Genomic DNA, 6,007 nt, shown 5'->3' with positions numbered 1-6,007 from the left:
TCTAAGTAAACTGCTTAGTTGTTAATTTACATCTTAAATGTGTAAAATTAACACAAGGCAGAATTACAGTACTCAAAGGTATAGAGAACTGAGTTCTCGATAAGTCAAAATGACTTATCGACAAGTCATTTTAGAGTTCTCGAGTGAGTCCTCGACAAGTCTATTTACAGACTTCTCGAATGACTTCTCGAATGACTTCTCAATAAGCTCTATTATGACTTATCAATAAGACCATGTAGAGTTCTCGACAAGGATATTTTGAGACTTATCAATAACTCAGTACTAAAATAATTTAATTCAATGAATTATTTTAGATAAATACTTTTGGAAAATTTATTCTGATTTCGATTTGATTTAATTCAAATAAATTACAATTATTTCAGTCCTGTTTGGACAAATTGGGCATTTATCAGAGTTCTCGATAAGTCATTTGACTTCTCGAATGTACCTTTTTCATATTCAAAAATTACTTCTCGATAAGTTTAATATCAAACATTTATTTGACTTCTCGATAAGTATTTTACTTTTTCTATAAATACCTAGACTTCTCCATTAATCTTAACTTGGAATTTCTCAAAATTCTAAGTAAACTGAATATTTATTACTTCATATCTTCAGTATATGAACTTAATAAATAACAGATCAAAAGAAACAAAAAGTATGAAAAACTGAACAAATTTAATTCATAAATCCTGTTCATAAAAATACTTTTGACATACTTTGTCTCTAAATTTCTCTGACTTATTGACACATTTACATGCTTATATGATTTCTTGCTTACGTGGAAATATGTTAGTCCAATGTTAGTAGACTAGTACATTATTTGTGTTGTTTTGAGTATGCTGATAATGATAAATTTATCTGATTGCTTGCTGATAGGGTGAGTTACTTTTTGTGTAGGAAGTACGTGCTTATTTGCATGGGGAATAGTTACTCTTTAAAATAAACTAATATTCTTGAGTACTTGCATGTGGAATAGTCACTAGTCATTTCTAGTTGTCTAGTAGGCTTATGTGATTATTACTCCTATTATCCGGGCAACTCAAGAGTCTCTTGGTTTCTATCTTTACTCCCTCTATAAATTAAAACGCTTCACTCTTTATCACTCACCACTCTCCTACTCTCAACAAACATCAAATTTTAAACTCACCTCCTATTTATCTCTCTCTCTCTCTCTCTCTCTCTCTCTCATTCAAATGGATGCCCCAGTCTTCTACAGACTTGTTAATGGAGCTTATCAACCGGTCCATCATTTGGATGATGATCTAGTGTATTTTTATCCTATCGGACTTCGTGTCCGTCTCAAGGGGATTGTTTACAGTCCCTTTGATATTCCACTTGAGGTCTTTTACGAACTCTCGTGGAATGATCAAATCAACATTCTTTTCTTTGATATGGAAGCCTCTTTCGAGCAAGAGAGACGAGCCAGGGTGGCTGAGCAGCAACGCCTTGCTGCTTTGGAGTTGCAGGAGAGGATCATCTCTCTTGCACACTCCATGTCCAGAGCTTACCAGCGCAAGGCAAGGAGGTTGGAGGCCGAGAAGAAGGAGTCTGAATTAGAGTAGTTAGGATTAGGATTTACTTGTTAAATCTATGTCTTAATGTACTATGTTTTTTTTAAATGAAAGTTCTGATTCTTGTCTGAAAGTTCTGATTCTTGTCTTGAAATCTTTTGTTTGTGTAATAATTACTATGTGCTCATATCTATATTAAATTTTGTCTTCTCTGCAATAAAGCTTGCAACTAATATATCTTGCAATGTATTTGTCTAAATGAACTCCAAAAAGATACAGTTGTTCAATGCATTACAGGTCTAACACAAGACATCAACAGGGAATTCAAATAATCAATTCACAGGTATTAGTGCTAAAACTGCAGCTAAAACACTTCAAAACCAAACTGTGGTTTACCCAGGCACAACATCACAAACACAAACTCAAACACAATCCCACTCAGGTGACTCTCAAAAGCCACATGTTTGACAAAAGGACAACAATTTCATGATGATCTTCAGATTGTTTGTTGTTTGAGAAAAGAATCCACCAAACATGAAAGTTTATCAGTTTACTGAATATTTCATGAGTGTTTCTCTTGCACCTTCATGTTCACAAACAGTCTTCACAGACTGAAAGGTTTAGGGGTAGTACTCCTGTGGGGGAGCTATCTAAATCCTCTCCAATTCAATTGGAGGTTCCTCAAGAAGGAACAACTCCCCTCATAACTCTAGCAAAAGCTGTCTTAGGAGTCAAAGCTAGAAGAACAATTGCCTATGACAATGTCATAAGAAGGGCAATCTTATCACATTTATGTGACAGTGCTCTACAAGGTGCACAAAGGTTTGAGGCTGGTGTACATGACAGTAACCCAGTCAAATCCTCTCCAATTCCAATGGAGGTTCCCACTACAAGTGGAGGACAACACACTGTCACAACCACAGAGCAATCTGTGAGTCAAACTGTGACCCCAGGCATAGTTGCTTATGCACTCATTTTTCTGGTGAAATGAGTATGATTAGCCCTATATGGTCTTGCTCTAATCATATGATCACAGATTACCTCTTCTCAGCCACCTATTATTTCTGTAGGTCAAACAACATTTGAGCCTTTCATGTGAGAATAAGAGAAAAGATTGAGTGAAAAACAAAACAAAAATAAGAGAGGCATGATCCTTCCTGGCAAAAGGAGAGGTAGATGAATGTATGGAATTAGTAATCCTTGTGAGGGAACTCTGACTCTCAAAAGTCATGAGACTAGTGCAGTGAGAATTGGTGAGACTACTTATTCAAAAGAACAGAGAGCTTAGGACTTTTATCACTAACAGACTTTTTTTGCAAATCTAAGTGAAATTTCTATTTTTTTTTAAATTCATCACCATGAATCTCGATGAAGCTTGAAGCTGCAGACAGTGTTCCAAATGGACAATGACAGCAGCTTGAACAATGTGCATTTATCTGGATTTTTCTTCCTGGAGATAATGTCAAAAAGGGGGAGAATATATCTAAATGCCAAAATATCTAATGGATATTGAATAAATATAAATGCAACTCAACAAAAGAAGACCTGATGGGAAGATTGGTTTTGATTTCTGCATTTGAATAAAGTTTTGACATCATCAATCAGAACTTGTGCATAATTTCATAATGAACAAGTTGGGGGAGATTGTAATATATAACAGATGATGTCAAAGATTACTGGAGCTAATAATGTCATCAACATCTATGATATGAGTATATTAGAAGATCAGAAGAATTGAAGGCAGCAGGCAAGAGCAGAATATCAAAGGATGGAAGATTTCTAAATATAAAAGCTGGCTCTTTGTCAAGTTACAGGATAGGGATGTTAGCTAGATATCCTAAGCCAGATTTGCTGAAACTAATAGAGGATCTAACTGACACCCCCATCCTAGAAGAATTGGAAATACTTGTGCAAATTAAGAACATAATTGAGAAAGAATCAGACAGCTCGGTCTTTACTTAATTATTGTAAACTGTCAAATATCCAATGTACAAGTGTTGTATCAGCTTTTGTATTATCTTATTTTCATTCTTTAACTTGGGGTTAGTCTTGTTAACAGGCATGAATTTGTGATAAGCAATCTTTTCAAAAATTGGGGGAGATTGTTGTGCAAGACATGCCTGTATCATAACAAGACTAAGTCATACTAACAACCCTGAGATTAGTTGTATTATAACCTTAATCTGTAATTCATACTTGTAACACTTAATGTATGTAAAATGTAAATGGAGCAGACTGAAGCATTTTTATCTAAATAGTGTCAAGCCTAAGAATTCTATCTGGAAGAAGATCAAGAAGATCATGCCTCAGAAGAATTATGAAGAAGCTTGGAGTTGAATAAATCTGTTTGGTGTAAAACATTCTAAGTCAAGATCTCTACAAGTCACAGAATTAGTGTTATAGAGAAGTCATTCGAGAACTCAGGAATTGCCTATCGAGAACTCAGGAATTGCCTATCGAGAACTCAGGAACTGTTTATCGAGAACTCAGGAAATGCTATTAGAGATATCGATAAGTCAGATACCCATTCGAGAACTCAGAGATATCGACAAGTATACATTCATTAGAGAACTCCGAGTTAACGATAAGCCAAATTCCATTAGAGAACTCTGAGTTATCGATAAATCAAAATTCAATAGAGAACTCAGAGTTGTCGATAAGTCAAGGCAATAATGAAGTTTCAGAGATATCGACAAGCCAACATGCCTATCGAGATGTCGAGTTCTCTACAGCTTAATTGGAGATCTGGAAGTGAAGAAATTTCTCTAAGTACAGAATTGCAGAACAGTTTGATACCCAAGGTTGCAGATCAACAAACAATTCACATAGCTGGATTGACAAGTCTACAAAAACAGCTTGAGAGATGTGCAAGATCAATGACAAAGATTAACTGACAGAGGAGATTAAAGTAAACACAGGATGCTAAAGATATGCTAAGCTAGAAATGGAAGATTTGCTTTTCTATAAATAGAAATGACAAGTGATGGTTTAGAAAAGCTAATAGCATGTTTATTATCCACTGTGTAAACCAGCAGTTAACTGAGTTATAAAGTTAACACTGGTCCTCTAGTTAAGAAGAACAATCAAGATAGAAAATTGTGTGTTCTCTCTCAAGAAAGAAGCTAAGTTCTAAAACAAGAACTTAGAGATTTTGTAGCAAAACACTGCTTGATTTTTAATATAAAATTAAGTGAGTTTTGAAGATCTTTGTTTTACATATTTGCACAGTTATTTGTGTTTAACATCTATTCTACTAAATCATTGATAACAACCAACTGTTAAAGCCTAAGTCGATCAAAAATCAAACATTTAAGCCAAAACACATTCACCCCCCTCCCTCTGTGTTGTATCCATACCTAACAGGGCATGCTAAGAACCTCCCGTTGTAGCTGCTTCCATAGGCACACCACCTGGCAGATGATCATATGAATACCCAAGCCCCTTAGGATCGGGCTTCCCTCCATACCACTCCTGCATGCTCAACAGTGTAGAACTGTCGATAGGAGAACTGGGAAGTTGCAGCTGCTCATGTGCTGGCCAATGAACACCAACCGCCACGCACAACTTCATCACAACGGATGCATACAGAATAGCACCTGTAGTACCTCCTCTCAAAAATCTCAAAATCCCCTAATATATCACCATCCCTAAATCAATGTAATCACCCGGAAGAATACCCCATAGCAGACGAGCACGCTCCATAGTAATCTCATGCACATGCGAAGATGGCATGATGTTAGCATAAATAAACGAGTTCCAAGCCCGTGCAAACCTGTTCATGCACGAAGCAGGTAACGTGGAGTAATCAGTAGTGCCCCTCTTGAACTTCCAATGAGTATCAGACACACATAGAGTAGTAATGATGAGATCCATATCAAAGTCCTCCGGAGTCTTATCATTCCAAGTGTCCTAACCCACCTTCCTCGCAGGCTGCTCAATCACCGTCCTGATAGCATTAGCACTGTACTCTACAGTCCTCCCCCTCACCACCGTGAAACCATTTTTCTCCGCCTTGGCGTTCGCATAGAACTCCCACACAATACTCATGGGCACATCAGCGGGTGCCTCACAAAAAAAAAACCATCCCATCTCGAGAATCATCTCTAACAGCTTACCATCCTTCCCTAATGGCAGAAAACCTCGCTCCTTAGCAATAGGCTTCGAGAGAAGCCTCGTGTACTCTTCCTCAGCCTCAAGAGTAGAAAACCTGGGCCTCACACCACCCGCAGATGAAGAATCGGAGGTGCTGCTGCCAACTTGTGTTCTTTGCCTCTTGGGTGCCATCGAGATTGCATAAGAGAGAATAAAATCTTAAGTGTTTAGAGAGAATTTTGTGTTTGAAAGTTTGTGATGTGGTGGAGAAGTTGTGTGTAAGTGTATGTATTTATAGGTGGAAAGGTGTGAATTCTATAAGGAATAGAAGTGGGAATTGATTGTGGGATCATGGGAATAATGGAATTGATTAGGAGAGGGAATTATGGGATGTGAAAGAG

Source organism: Apium graveolens, chromosome 10 (assembly GCF_009905375.1).
Source record: "Apium graveolens cultivar Ventura chromosome 10, ASM990537v1, whole genome shotgun sequence".
Taxonomy (NCBI): Eukaryota; Viridiplantae; Streptophyta; class Magnoliopsida; order Apiales; family Apiaceae; genus Apium; species Apium graveolens.
This window is presented reverse-complemented; position numbering follows the sequence as displayed.